This window comes from Podarcis erhardii (genome assembly GCF_964252035.2).
Source record: "Podarcis erhardii genome assembly, chromosome: W".
Classification (NCBI taxonomy): domain Eukaryota; kingdom Metazoa; phylum Chordata; class Lepidosauria; order Squamata; family Lacertidae; genus Podarcis; species Podarcis erhardii.
In genome coordinates, this window is record NC_138506.1 from 6,034,870 (window position 1) to 6,051,246 (window position 16,377).

Below are 16,377 nucleotides of genomic sequence, written 5' to 3' on the forward strand. Positions count from 1 at the left end.
GTTTCACACTCTAAAAAGCTTAAACGTGTTAAGTCGTCTTCTTCTTTTAGAATATGTGTTATTGCTTTTACATGTAATTTAAAATACAATGAACTACAACAATAGCAGGTAACCTGTCATTTCTTGGAAAAAGTCTAATAGCAGCATAAAATTAGAACCATTACTTAAAGGTAAAGGTAAAGGGACCCCTGACCCTTAGGTCCAGTTGTGACCGACTCTGGGGTTGCGGCGCTCATCTAGCTTTATTGGCCGAGGGAGCCGGCGTACAGCTTCCGGGTCATGTGACCAGCATGACTAAGCCGCTTCTGGTGAACCAGAGGAGCGCATGGAAACACCGTTTACCTTCCCGCCGGAGCGGTACCTATTTATCTACTTGCACTTTGACGTGTTTTCAAACTGCTAGGTTGGCAGGAGCAGGGACCAAGCAACGGGAGCTCACCCCGTCACGGGGATTTGAACCGCTGACCTTCTGATCGGCAAGTCCTAGGCTCTGTGGTTTAACCCACAGCACCACCCGCGTCCCCTAACCGTTACTTAGAACCATTACTTAGAACCATTACTTACAACATGTTTATGGACTTGAAGTCTCTCCAGATGTTTTCACACAGGTCTGAGGGTATTATCTGAAAATGGTTGATACAGACCATAATGAACAAGATACTCCCCTAGTGATCCTGTGCAAGATATCCCACAAAGAATTAGGAAACAAATCTCACGCAGCCTTCTCCCTGTGCTGGCTAGGACTGATGAGAACTGTCAGAGGACTGCCATCGGAACAGGGGAGGGAGGCAGGGGAATACAGAGAGCCTCCGACACTTCTGAGGAACAGCTCCTTGTCCAGCAGTGAGGAAAGCCATACCTCCAGTGGAGCAGAGAGGGAAGGGGCCAGCCAAGCGAAGACCCGTGTGCGGCTTTTATTGTACGTAAAGCCCTAGAGGGATGGCGCAGACAGCACCCCACCCCCCCAGTGTGGATAGGAGGCATCCTATAACTTATGACATCTTGTCCCAGATTCACAAAGCATTACGATCAATATGCTGTTCTAAGTACGAAGCACGCCTATTCTCAGCCGCTTTCTCCATAGCCTTTTTCGGCGCACTACGCATAGGGGAGGTGGTCTGTGAAGGAGAGGCCACCCAAGCCCAGAGGGGAATTTTATTAAGTGATCTCACCCTCTCCGAGACTGACCTAATCGTTCATGTTCGTAACTCAAAGACAGACCAGCGGGGTAAGGGGGCCCTTCTCCGGCTTCCAGCAGCGCAAGACAAGGGGCCCTGTCCAGTGAGGGATACGAGGCGCTTTCTATATCTAAGACCCAAAAACCCTGGCCCCCTTCTGATCCATGCGGATGGATCCTGTTTGGCCAGGCACCAATTCACTCGGGTGTTGCGCATGGCTTTGGCGGCATGCGGTCTGCCCGCAGCCGAGTTTGCAGCTCACTCCTTTCGTATTGGAGCGGCCACCACCGCAGTACAGTTGGAGCTTACCACGGAGAGGATAAAGGAATTGGAGAGATGGAAATCTAATGCTTACAAAACCTATGTCAGAAATAATCTATGACTAGGATTAGTAACCCTGATGTCAGGGAACTGACATCAGAGCGAGCAGAGCGAGAGGCAGAGGCAGGGCTCCAGGGTGATGCCGGAGAGGGGACCAGCAGGGGGGAAGGAATTCAGCGTAACACCAATAGAGATGAGAGGGAGATGGAGGAATTGGTGACAGGGCTCCAAGACCCTTCACCCGAATCTAGTGGAGAGAGCGCTGGCACGCCCCTGCCTTCCCCTCACTTGCGCAGACGCGTTCCGCGCAGAGAACATAGGAGGAGACTTGGGGTCAAACAGCTTTTATGCTGGAAGAGGTTCAAGAAACGCCCACGGACGGATTCTGCAAGTGACTAACAGGTCACGGAGGGCGAGCTCTAACCCTAAACATGGTTGAGCAAACAAACTGACTAAACTGAAGGCAATTTACGCACAAGTAACCCCTTACAACCATTACAGCAATCCGTCAGACTCTGCTGTTACTTGTGCGCAAGCAGTGGAAACATGAGCCAGACTGGAGGCGCCGGGTCAGCGGAGCAAGCTGCGGGGGCGCAGGACCTAGTGAAGAGGAACCAGGAGCTGGAACGGCATGTGGCACTGCTGATGGCACGGCTGGACGAGAGGCGCACCCAGGACGCGCAGGTTAGACCCACCCCTGTGGCAAAAAAGGTGCCCGGACTGGTACACAAATTTGGGGGGAAGCCCCAGGAATATAATGGATTCCGAACAGAAATAGAGTACGCCTTTCAGCTGCAGCATGATGACTTTGCTGATGAGGCAGCGCAGGTGGCGTATATCGTGGGGCACCTTGAGGGCAGCGCGAGGGAATGGGTTAGATCCCTAATGGCCACGCAGAACCCCGCCATGAAGGACGTCAGGAAGTTTCTTCAGGCGATGGACGCTATGTATTCAAGCCAATTGGGGGAGAGTCTGACCCAAAGGGAGCTGATGAGATGCAGGCAGGGGGATCTTTCCGTTAGAGACTATTGGTCCCGCTTTGCGATGTTAATACACAGGCTCAAATGGGACCTAGATAGCCCCCCCATACGGATGCTGTTTGAGGAGGGGTTGTCCCCAACCGTTAAAGATGAGCTCTCCCGCGCGCCCCGCCCGGAGACTATGGATCAGCTGACGAAAGCTGCGATGGCGATAGGCGCTAGCCAGGAAGCGCGCGCTTTGGAAAGGCGGGAAGGGAGAGGAGAGCGTTGCCCTGACTACCGCATTCCTGAGATGCCAAAGCAGCCTTCCGATGACATGGTGCCAATGGAAATTGATGGGGCGCGCGCACGCGAGGTTCCGAGCGCCCACCAAGGAGGCAAAAGGGAAGGAAAGGCTGGGAAAAGCACCAAGAAATGTTTCCTCTGCCAACGGCCAGGACACTTTGCCAGGGTCTGTCCACAAAGAAAGGCTTGGCAAGGGATGGTGGGAGCCGCTGGGAATGAGGAGGAGGGGGCAGAGGAAAAGGTGCAGGGAAACGCCAGCGCTTGACTGCCCACAGGGGGGCGCAGCAGCCAAGCGAACAACTAACAGAAGTGCCCCAACCGGACCCACCCAACAACAACAACAACAATATTTATTACGGCCATAGGCCCATACAGGTAAAAACAACACATAAATAACAGCTTGTGCACATGGGAAAGAAAACAGCCTCTAAAACACCACTATAACAATAAAATACTATAAAATAGAATGGCATACTATGCCTTAGTTAGCTTGTAGTGCTCCTTGGCGTCGCTTTTGGGTAAGGACAGCGACCAGGAACCTAGCCACATTCAGGGTCGTATGAGTATCCTTATCCTGCAAGATTTGAGCAAGGTGGAATTTTGGTGGGGTACCCTCTAGTTTCTGTATGATTGATCCCAACAAATTTGCCCGTGGCACATTGAACAGGGGGCAAGTGAACATGATGTGCTGGAGCGACTCTGGCGTCTCCTTATCACATTCGCACGTGGCGGGGGCTTGGCCCTTTGAGAATCTATGTCTCAAGACGTTGGAGGGAAAAACGTTGAACCTCGCTTTGGTGAAGGCCAGTCTATGGGCAACAGTCGAAAGGGAGGAGAGGTATGATGGAACGCAGTAAGTTAAAGTGATACCTATGTTCTGGGGCGAACAAACACCTCCCCCCAGCATATAATTTCGCCCAAGGTTTCTATAGTGATAGAGGTGGTGCTGGAGCTCCTAAATGGACACCCAGTCAAGGTGAAGGCAATGCTGGACTCAGGCAGCTCCTGTAATTTTTTTTAGTAAGGAGTTTGCAATGGAGACTTCCGGGATAGCGCGAACGGGTAATGGCGGATTCCCTCCGAGCTCTGGAGGGAATCGGCTCCGCTAAGGACGGGTCTTGCCGTGCCGGCGACACGGGGACCCTTAGAAACCGCAGGCGCTGAAGCCTGCGGACATGGAGACTCGGTGGGCACCTTAAGCGCCCTCCCCGACCCGCGAAGAGCCTTTTTAAAGGCTACGGAGGGGACCGGAGAGTGGCGTGGAGCTGAGAGTCGATCGCTGCCTTGGCGGAGCGAAGCCGCGAGCCATGACCGGAGAGCGCTATCTTTCTTCCTGAAATTTGGACTGAAAAAAACAACTCGTGAGTAGAAGGAAATTTTGGCACTAAAAGTTTTATCATTGAATTTGAGTACGAGCGGGGGATGTGTTAAAAAGGAAGTCCACACTCCCCCCCCCACCAAAAGACTTAAAGCAAGGAGAGGAGCACTAAGTCGGAAAGACTCTGGTGTTGAAAGGAGAAAGAACACTTTCATAAATTGGTTGAAAAAGTTACTTGTGCTGGAGTGAAGAGAGGGGAATCCCAGAGGTTTTGCTTTTGGCGGACCCCCCCCCCCGAACCCGGGCAGTGCCCTGCTTGGGAACCCGAGAGAAAAAACAAGGTGTTTGACAGCTGTCAAAAGAGCTGTCAAACGGACGTCAGCTTGGAAATTGAGTTAAAACTGTGTTATAACTATATAGTTGGGACTAAAAGTGTTACATTAAATTGACTGGAAACAAACTAATTCTGAATAACAAAGTAACGAACTGTTGGAAAAGAACTATGATGGAAATCCCCCTGGAGGGAACTAAAGACATTGCAATGGCTGCGGAAGGAAAACTACTGGCAGAGATAAAAAAAATGTTTTCCCTGGTGGGAGCTCTGCAAGAGCAGAGCTTAGCCATGAGAGATCAACTGATGACCTTCAATCTTAAATTAAACAAATCTGTTGGTGGAGCTAACCGGATGGAAAAAGAATCTGCAGCTGCAGAAAAAGAGACAACTTCAGAACTGGGGGAAAAAGAAGAAAAAGAAGAAGGAGTTCAGGAGGGAGAGAGCAATCAAATATCTGTAACTTTTGGGAGGAAAAGAAGTGAAAAAGACAACCAATGGATCACAAATCTGCAAAGAGAGAGAAAGATGGAAGTCCCTGGAACAACTGAAACATTAAGCTACGAAAGAACGAATAAGTATGATGGAGACTTCTTCTTTAAGCTGCAACATGGGAGATCTGTTGATCCTGGACAAAGACTGTTTTTGTTTGAAAAATATGAGGAACTGGTGACAGAATTCCTTCGAGAAGAGAAGATCAATAAAAAGGACTATAAACAAAATTGCTGGAGAGTGATTAACGGGGGCCTAAGGGCCTCTGATGTGAGAAATCCGGGTTAAATCTGTTTTTTTTTCTTTGGGATATTAATGTGGGAAGGGGCAAATACCGGGACAGAGGGGGAGGGGAGTGTAGAGTGGTAAAAGTCTGGGGTTTAGAATAGAAATATTATTGTTTTTTGATTTAATATAAAGAGCAAGGAATTTGTGGGAGAGAAATTAGGCCGACCTTAGAGAAACAACTTAATATGTATAATGGGATTTAAAGTAAAAATGGATAAAGGATAAATTATAAGAAAAGATATGAATAATATTTAAGAGATTTGAACAAATAACTTGCTGAGATATTTAATGAAATGGGAAGGTGGCTGGGGGGGGTGGGGGGAAGTCACTGAAAGAGGGTAATGATTGTAAGGGTATGAAACTACAGATATTTTGTTTTGTGTTTTGTGTTTATGATATATGTTTGTGTTTGTTTAAAAAAATTTTGAAAATCCAATAAAAATATTTTTTTTTTTTTAAAAAAAGGAGTTTGCAATGGAGCACCAGATCCACCTGCTGCCCCTTCATTTCCCACTCCAAGTGACCACGATAGATGGCAGGGAGCTGCTGGGAGGGCAGGTAACGCATCAAACCCCGCCAATGAGAATGAGTGTGTCCAGGCACACAGAAACCATTGCCTTCCACGTGGCCACACTGGCGGGACCCCCTATAATACTGGGCATGAGCTGGCTAGTGCTACATGATCCAGTGGTGGCTTGGCATCAACGGACAGTCACCTTCGGGTCAGCGCACTGTTTGGAACACTGTCTAGGGGGAGTGAAGCCCAGAGTGAGGTTGGCCAGAGTGGCAGCAACTACTCTGAAGCAGAGAGCGGAAGTGCCGCCACAGTACGCGGACTTACAAGAGGTCTTCAGCAAGAGGGAAGCGGACAGGCTGCCGCCACATAGGCCCTTTGACTGCCAAATCAACCTACTCCCTGGGGCGCAGCTGCCAGTGGGTAAGCTGTATGCCATGTCAGACCGGGAGATGCAGGAGTTGCGGAACCTTATTGACAAGAACCTAAAGAGGGGTTTCATAAGGGAATCTAAGGCAGTGGGGGGCAGTCCTGTGTTCTTTGTGGACAAAAAACACACGGATCAGCCCAGGCTGGTCGTGGATTACAGAAGGTTGAACCTTGTATCGGAACCCGTGACCTTCCCAATACCCAGAATTGATGACATTCTAACTCGGGTAAGGAAGGGGAAGATCTTTACCAAGCTGGACCTCAGGGGAGCATACAATTTGATTAGGATGAGGGAGGGGGACGAATGGAAAACCACCATGTTCACCCCCCTAGGGGCCTTTGAGTACCTGGTCATGCCATTTGGATTACAATCAGGCTCAGCCTGTTTTCAAAGCTTCATGCACCATGTGCTGGGTCCCCTGCTGTACAAGAACTGCGTAGCATTTCTGGACGACGTCCTGATCTACTCGGACAATGAAAAACAGCATGTCCAGGACGTCAGGGAAGTGCTGAAAAGGCTACAAGAGCACCAGCTGTGGGTCAAGCTGGAAAAGTGCCAGTTTCGCGCCAAGGAAGTGGAATTCCTGGGATACAGGTTGTCAGACAGAGGCCTAGCCATGGACCCCGGCAAGGTGCAGGTGGTGCTGGAATGGAAGGCCCCCAAAACCTGGAAGGATGTGCAGAGGTTCCTCGGGTTCAGCAACTTCTACCGGAAGTTCATCAAGAACTTTGCTCACTTGACCGCACCCATCATGGATTGCCTCAGTAGCAAAAAGAAGTTCGTCTGGACGGAAAGTGCCCAACGATCCTTCGAAAGGCTAAAGAAGGCGTTCGCCTCGGAGGAACAGCTCCTGCACGTGGATCTGCAGAAGCCGATGAGGCTAGAGACCGACGCATCGGACAGAGCGATAGGAGCGGTGTTACTCCAGCCGGGACCGGGCCAACACACCTGGAGGCCGTGCGCCTTCTTCTCAAGGAAGCTGAATAAATCGGAACAGAACTACATGGTGTATGATCGCGAACTGTTAGCTATTTATGCAGCATTTCGCCAATGGAGACATCTCCTAATAGGGGCTCAGCACAAGATTCAGGTTTGCACTGATCACAAGAACTTGGAATACTGGAGAACAGCGCGAGTTCTCAACCAGAGACAGACTCGGTTGGCACAGGAGTTCTCCAAGTTCTTCTTTGAGATCAAGTACGTGCCAGGAGAAGAGAACGTGAGAGCAGACGCGCTTTCCCGGAGTACACGGAAGGAGAAGGACCACCGGAAGCTCGACACGTGTTCCCTGAGGAACGATGGGTTTGTGGGGGGACATTGGTTGGGAAGCGAGAACTAACCGAGCTAATTCGCCAGGACGAATTCGCCCAAACCAGAATCAGGGAACTCAGGGGAACTGGGGGAGACCGGGGAGGTTTTGAGGAAAGGGAAGGACTGCTGTATTACAAGGGAGCAATGTATGTGCCCGGGGAGGCCTTGCGGGAAAGGGTGCTCGAACAGCTTCACGACAACCCAACAGCGGGGCACTTTGGGCAACACAAGACCATGTTACTGGTCACCAGGGAGTTTTGGTGGCCAAGGGTGAGGGAAGATCTACGAAAGTATGTACGGGGGTGTGACCGCTGCCAAAGGGCCAAGGGAGAGAGGGCAGCCCCGGCAGGGCTACTGGAACCCTTACCCACACCGGGAAGACCCTGGGAGGTGGTGTCTATCGATTTCATGACAGATTTACCCAAATCCAGAGGGAAGACAGCAGTCATGGTAGTAGTGGATCTGCTAACCAAAATGTGCCATTTCATAGTGTGCTCTCATGTAGTGACTGCAGAGGAAACCGCCCAGTTGTTCGTGAATCACATCTTCAGGTTGCATGGGGCTCCTTCGAGGGTTATCTCTGACCGAGGGAAACAATTTACCTCGAGGTTTTGGAGGAGGCTTATGAACTTATTGCAGGTGGAGGTGGGATTCTCGACGGCGAGGCACCCGGAAACCAACGGGCAAGCAGAGAGGGCGAACAGCATTTTACAGCAATATCTACGCTGTTACGTCAACGAGAGAGAGAACGATTGGGTAGAAAAGCTAGCACTGGCAGAGTTTGCATATAACAATGCGGAGCATGTGTCCACGGGGATGAGCCCGTTCCTGACTAATTATGGGTGTCACCCCAGGGCCTTTCCCGGGAGGGGGGAGGAAGGGTGGAGCGTGCCCGCCGCAGAGCAGTTCGTGGAAGAAATGGAAGCCCTGCACCAGCAGCTTAAGATGAATCTGGAAAGGGCCAAGGAGGCGTACAAGAGACAAGCAGACAAACGCTGCCGTGAAGGGGAGACCATTCGGGTGGGGGACCGGGTGTGGTTATCCACACAAGGCTTACCCTTCAAGGGCGGGTGTAAGAAACTGAGGCCAAGACGGCTAGGACCATTTGAGGTGACACACCAAGTGAACCCGGTGGCATTCCGGCTCAAGTTGCCAGACAGCATGAAAATCCACCCGGTATTTCATAGGTCACTGCTCTCACCGTACAGGGGGGAGCGGAGGGTCCGGGGGGTAGGAGGGGAAGGGCACACACACCCACAACTGGAAGAGAGGGAACACCACCACCAGGTAATGGAGGTCCTGGATTCGCGCTGGCGGGGGCGGCAGGTGGAGTACCTAGTAGCTTGGGAGGGGGAACCCGAGTCAGAAAACACGTGGGTTCCCGCGGGGGAAATAGAAGATGAATATCTGGTGGAAGAGTTCCACAACAGGTATCCGAGGAAGCCCAAACCCCTGGAGCGATTCTGGGAGGAGCAATTTGCTACCACCGATGAGGAGGAGGAGGATTTTGTGGGTTTTCCAGCTTCCCCAGAGGAAGGAGGAGAATCGTCAGGAGAGGAGGAATCAGATTGGGAAGCCCCTCCCGTGAGGAATCGGAACGGGTGGGAAGCGGGGTTTGAGTTCTCGGACGACGACAGCAGCTCCTTTTGGGGATTCCCTGCATTGTCGGCTGAAGAAGCGGACAAGGTCACGTCACAGGGTCGGGCCGGGGGTGGAGGGGGTCCTGGGAGGGAGGTGGATGTCAGGGAACTGACATCAGAGCGAGCAGAGCGAGAGGCGGAGGCAGGGCTCCAGGGCGATGCCGGAGAGGGGACCAGCAGGGGGGAAGGAATTCCGCGTAACACCAATAGAGATGAGAGGGAGATGGAGGAATTGGTGACAGGGCTCCAAGACCCTTCACCCGAATCTAGTGGAGAGAGCGCTGGCACGCCCCTGCCTTCCCCTCACTTGCGCAGACGCGTTCCGCGCAGGGAACATAGGAGGAGACTTGGGGTCAAACAGCTTTTATGCTGGAAGAGGTTCAAGAAACGCCCACTGACGGATTCTGCAAGTGACTAACAGGTCACGGAGGGCGAGCTCTAACCTTAAACATGGTTGAGCAAACAAACTGACTAAACTGAAGGCAATTTACGCACAAGTAACCCCTTACAACCATTACACCTGACCTTGGTTTCCCTCTTTGTTTGCCTTCCAGGATCTAAGAGGGTGCGCATTTGGTTGGTGGGCCACAGCATAGTGCACTGGGCCAAGAATCGTGCCATGAGTACAGGGCTGGGGCGCAACTTAAAATTGCCTTCAAATGTGGAGCTGGCGTGGTTAGCGCGAAGAGGGATGCGCTGGAGTGAATTTAAACCAGCAGTGATGGCGAGAGCTGCCTCCGAGGGGCCGCCCGATGCTATTGTGATTCAGTTAGGGAAGAACGACCTCCCGTATCGCAAGGGCATTGATCTGAGATGGAACATTTTTGATGACCTGTCCGATCTGGTGACAGTATACCCAAACGTCACAATATTATGGTCCTCGTTGCTTGAAAGGAGGACATGGAGAGATTGTGTGAGCCCAGTTGGAGTTAATAAAGCGAGAAAAGTTTTGGAGCGGGCAGTGGAACGTAGAGTGGCGGCTCTGGGCGGGTGCATTATTGGACACCCAAGCATACAGTTCTGCAACGAGGCCCTCTACAGGCGTGATGGCGTGCATCTGTCCGATGCCGGAAACGATATATGGTTGGGAGACATCATAGCAGGGATTAGGTGATGGTTACAGGCCTGAAGGTATTGGTGGCGAGCTCTGCTCGAGTGGCGGTTAGGCATTGGCAGGGGTCAATTGTTATGCAAATGGACGGGGGGGGGGAGGAAATGCCATACCTTCCCCTAAGGAAAAGGGTAGTCCGGTAGAGGACTCCGGGGGCGTTGCCTTGTCCGAGACCTAGTAAGGTAAGGGCCACCGGCACGCCCACGAGCGGTGACACCCGTGGGGTCCTAGTTGGCGTACTTCAACAGGACCCCCACGGTTAGTGTTCAACCCTTCCCTTTCACCATGCCGGGTAGTTGATAGGAGCCAATGCCTAAGGCCAATACCTTCAATTCTGTAATCAATAAAGTTGTGGTCATTTACGCCCATTAACCTTAAATAACGTGTCCTGTGTCTTCATTTCTTATGGGGGAGGGAACTTGCCACGCAACTTTCTGCCACGTTAGCGGAAGCGGGACTCTACGTAGCACCTGAAAAAATTCAATTGACGTTGCCCGCCACCTACTTGGGACATAAAGTCTCTGCACAAGCAGCGCTGCCTATTGTTCCCCAACTGACTATCCTTTCAAACATGAAGCTTGTGCAATTGCAACAACTTCTTTTTTTAAAAAAATGATATTTATTAAGTTTTACAAAAGGTAAAAAGACAACAAACAACAGACATCAAAAATACAAACAACATCAAAAATCATAAAGAGAAAAAAAGAAAACATAAAAAGATTCAACCTAGTAATAAAAAAATAAAAAGAAAACTGGTTCATTTTAATAGTCTTCAAAACATTATTTTCCTTACTTCCTCCCACCTTCCCTTCTTGTATTCCACTTTAAAAGTTTTTTCAGCAAGCTCATTCATATTCATTTTCATCCTTTATCTTTCCCTTTGTACTCTTACTTATCTTAATCGCTAGAACCCCATCATTTCATTTACACTGCCCTTAGCACTCATAGATTTTACAATAATTTTGTAGATAAACTTTAAACTTCTTCCAATCTTCTTCCACCAACTCTTCTCCTTGATCTCGGATTCTGCTGGTCATTTCTGCCAGTTCCATATAGTCTATTACTTGTATCTGCCACTCTTCCAGGGTGGGTAGATCTTGTGTCTTCCAGTGTTTTGCGATGAGTATTCTTGCTGCTGCTGTAGCATACATAAAAAAGTTCTATCCTTCTTTGACACCAATTGGCCAACCATACCCAGAAGAAAGGCCTCTGGTTTCTTTAGAAAAGTATATTTAAATACTTTTTTCAGTTCATTATATATCATTTCCCAGAAAGCCTTAATCCTCGGGCAGGCCCACCAAAGGTGAAAGAAAGTTCCTTCCGTTTCTTTACATTTCCAGCATTTGTTATCAGGCAGATGATAGATTTTTGCTAGCTTGACTGGGGTCATGTACCACCTGTAAATCATTTTCATAATATTCTCTCTTATGGCACTACATGCCGTAAATTTCAAACCGGTGGTCCACAACCGTTCCCAGTCAGCGAACATGATGTTATGACCAATATCTTGTGCCCATTTTATCATAGCGGATTTAACCGTTTCATCCTCAGTATTCCATTTCAGCAGCAAGTTATACATTCTCGACAATACCTTGACACTGGGTTCTAACAATTCTGTTTCTAGCTTCAATTTTTCCACCTGGAAGCCAATTTTCCTGTCCAAATTATAGGCCTCTCTTACTTGAAAATAATGTAACCAATCACGCACCTTATCTTTAAGTTTCTCATAGCTCTGCAATTTCAATTTATCTCCCTCTTGCTCCAGAATTTCCCAGTATTTTGGCCAGTTAGTTTCCATATTAAGTTTTTTCAAGGCCTTAGCCTCCATTGGAGAAAGCCACCTTGGGGTTTTATTCTCCAAAAGATCTTTATATCTGACCCAGACATTAAACAACGCTTTTCTGACAATATGGTTTTTGAACGACCTTTGTACTTTATCCTTACCATACCACAAATATGCATGCCATCCGAAAGCATTATCATATCCTTCCAGATCAAGAATGTCTGTGTTCTCAAGAAGTAGCCATTCCTTCAGCCAGCAAAAAGCTGCCGCCTCATAATATAGTTTAAAGTCCGGCAGGGCAAACCCCCCTCTCTCTTTCACATCAGTAAGAATTTTGTATTTAATCCTGGGCTTTTTGCCCTGCCAGACAAATCTAGAAATTTCTTTTTGCCACTTCTTGAAACAGTCCATCTTGTCAATTATCTGTAACGATTGAAACAAAAACAATAGTCTTGGCAATACATTCATTTTGATGACTGCTATTCTACCCAGTAAGGATAACTTTAAATTTGTCCATATCTCAAGATCTTTTTTCACTTCAGACCAACATTTTTCATAATTATCTTTAAATAAGTTAACATTCTTTGAAGTCATGTTCACCCCTAGGTATTTTGTTTTTTTCACTACTGTTAAACCTGTTTCTCTCTGAAACCTGTCTTTCTCCATTTGTGTTAAATTCTTCTCTAAAACCATAGTTTTTAATTTGTTAAGTTTAAACCCTGCCACCTGACCAAACTCTTGTATTAGTTCCAAAGCTCTTCTAGTACTAGGGATTGGCTCCTGTAATGTCAAAACTAGGTCATCTGCATAGGCTTTTAATTTATAATGTTTCACTCCAACCTGTATACCCTGAATCTGTTGGTCCCTTCTAATCACATTCAGCAATATCTCCAGGACTGAAATAAAAAGTAGAGGGGAGATTGGGCAGCCTTGTCGTGTCCCTTTCTCTATCTTAACTTCTTCTGTAACCGCATTGTTCACAATTAACTTTGCCTTTTGTTCCGAGTAGATCGCCTCTATACCGTTTCCAAACCTTTCTCCCACCCCCATCCCTTGCAGATTTTTCTTCATAAAACTCCAAGAGATGTTATCAAAGGCTTGTGTGCTTTAGGGGGAGCAGTGTGGGACAGCATTACAGCCTCCAGGGGGAGCCAAGACGTTGGCAGCTGTGAAGTGCTGGCACTGTGGAATTCAAGGCCACGTACAGCGAGATTGTCCAAAGGCAAAAGGTAAACAAAAGAAAAAGTCTGCAGATGGCCGGAAAGGGGGGGGGTGTGAGAAACCCAGGCCGGTGAAAAACAAGGCTTTGTTTCCTGCCACTGCTTCTCCAAAGGCCAAAGGCTGGTTTGTTGTCGATTCAGGAGCTTCGCAGCACATAGCGAAGGATTGACACCTGTTTATTGCCTTTATGCCTCAGAATGGGGAAATCCAACAGGCTGATGGTAAGACTTTGAGAGTTGCAGTAGTCGGGACAGTGAAACTGGCAAGTCTGAACACCACCATCAGCAAAGTATGTTTTGTTCCAGATTCTGCAGACAATTTGCTCAGCATCCCACAGCTGACTGAGCAAGACTTTGAGATTTCCTTTAAGAAGGGCATCTGCGTTATTAAGAAGGGCAAAGAGGATATTTTGCATACTAAGCTTGTAGATGGCTTGTTCTTGATAACTTATGATGACAAAGCTGTTGATGTGTCTAATGTTGAATCTTGTTGTGTTGCGCAAACTAACAAAGTTCTTCATGCAGGTTGTATTCGCGAACCGCACAGATTTGGTCACATGTCATGGCAGGCACTGGCCAAGATGCCTGGAATGGTTCAGGGTTTGACCATAAAGCCCTGTAAGTTTCACATGAAATGTGTCTCTTGTGCAGAAAACAAAGTGAAGATTGTGCCCAAAAGCAAAGTGTCTAGCAGACAGGCTTCCAAACCCTATCAGCTAGTCCACGCAGACCTGGTTGGTCCACTTCTGCCCTCTTTGGGTGGAGCAAGGTACTTCATGGTTTTAATTGATTCTTTTCCCATGTATTTTCATGTATTTACGCTCAAGCAGAAGTCGGAAGCATTTCCTAGGTTCAAGGCATTCTGTGCTTGGCTGGAAAATGCTCACAATAAACACATTGGTTGTTTATTTTCTGACCGAGGCGGCGAATTCACTTCTCAGCAGTTTGAAGATTTCCTGCCTGAGAAAGGAATCCAGCACGACCTCTCAACCCCCAGATCTCCATGGGAGAATGGACTTTGTGAGCGAGCAAGGCAAACTATGCTGCAAAGCCTAAAACTTTGTTGCATGATGTCAATCTCCCTGAGCAATATTGGGCGGAGTCGTTGAATAATTTTGTTTACACGTATAATAGGAGACTGTCTTCACCTATTGGTTGTATTCCCTATGAGAAGATGTTTGGTAAGAAGCCTTACGTCAAGCACATGAGAATCTTTGGTTCTGACATGTGGGTTCGTACACCACAGAGCAGCAACCTTGGGAAGTGTGGGGCACATGGTTTGTTCATGGGGTACAAAAAAGGTGCATACAGGGTATTCATGACTGACTCTAAGACCGTTAGGGTCACAAAGAGTGTTGAGTACAATCCTAAGTTGGGGGGGGGGGAGATATGGGGATTTTCCAGAGTCACTCAGAGGATGAGGATGATGATGAGGAAGAGGAAGCTGAAGATGATGATCAGAGTTTGGATTTCAGCTCAGTGGGCAGTGCTGCTGCTGGTGTCAGCGACAGTGATGACACAGCAGACTACAAGAGCGCAAAGGCCTCACTCAGACCATCTGATGCGTCTGACACTGAATTGGAAGAACCACTGTTCACCATTGGCCACTTTTCTTCTAAGAAAGAGGAGATGAGTGCAGAAGACTTGCATTTAGTACGCAGATCTGAAAGGGCCACAAAAGGCAAACCTCCAAAGAGATTTGCTGATGAGTTTGCTAAGACAGCAACTGCTGTTCTTAGTAGCTCAGAGAAGGTATGGGAACCATCAAGCTTCAAAGAGGTGCAGGAATTAACCTCTAAAGATGCTGAACCGTGGCTTAATGCCATGCAAGCTAAAGACAGACCAGACTGGCAAGGTTGTCAGGCACAAAGCCAGATTAGTCGCCAGAGGTTTTTCACAGGTACCAGGACAGGATTACCACAAGACCTACTCACAAACTGTCAAGTATGAGAGCATTTGGCTAATGCTCAAGATTGCTGCAGAGGAGAAACTGCATGTTTCCCATGTTTCCCATCATGTTTCCCATCATGACATTAATACAGCTTTTTTGTACGGGGTTTTGGGGGAGGGGACTTTGCACTACAGACTGAGGTTCACCAGTCAGAAGACTGGAGGTCTTGAAATCTTTGCAGATGCTAGCTTTGGAAGTGACACCACGGATAGTACCAGCACTTCTGGAGTGTGCTACATGTACAACCACTGTCTGTTTGACAGACAACAGTAAGCCTAAGTTCCTGTGAAGCAGAACTCAATGCCCTGTCATTTTCACTCATGGATTGTGAATGGTTGATGCAACTGTTTCAGGACATCAGAGTTTCTGTGAAATGTTCTATACAGGTGTATCAAGAGAATCGATCCTGTTTGGCTTTGCTGAACTCAGAGAGTTGCAAGCAAAGAACCAAATACTTGCAGATTAGTACTAAAAGAGTACTGGAACTAATTCAAGAATTTGGTCAGGTAGCGGGTTTTAAGTTGAACAAAATGAAAACTAAGGTGTTAGAGAAAAACCTAACACTGATTGAGAGAGAGAGGTTTCAGAAGGAGACAGGATTAACACTGGTTAAGAAAGTGAAATACCTAGGGGTCAATATGACTGCCAAGAATGTGAACTTATTTAAGGATAACTATGAAAAATGTTGGATGGAAGTGAAAAAGGACTTAGAAATATGGTCAAATCTGAAGCTATCATTGCTAGGCCGAATTGCTGCGATAAAAATGAATGTACTGCCTAGGATGCTGTTTTTGTTTCAAACATTGCAAATTCGGGATAAAATGGATTGTTTCAAGAAGTGGCAGAGAGATATTTCTAGATTTGTCTGGCAGGGCAAGAAACCTCGAATAAAATTTAAGATACTAACTGATGCTAAAGAAAGAGGTGACTTCCAGTTGACAGCGATCCGAGCGCAAGCGGGGATTTTCTCTCTTGGGAAATCCTGGGTTTTTCGGAGGATTTAGGGGTGTCACAGGGCGCAGTGACCCCCCGAAGTAGTGTCAGAAGGGTGTTCTGACACTCAGGTTCCCGCAGACAGCCGAAACGCGAACCACCCGGCCGTCAGGTAACTCCTAAAGGGGTAAAGAGAACGGCGGGGAGGGAGAGCGGGCTGAAGGGAAGCCATAGCTACCTCCGAGAAACGAAGCCCCGAGCTTGCAAGGGGAGCTATCAATTCTCGATCTG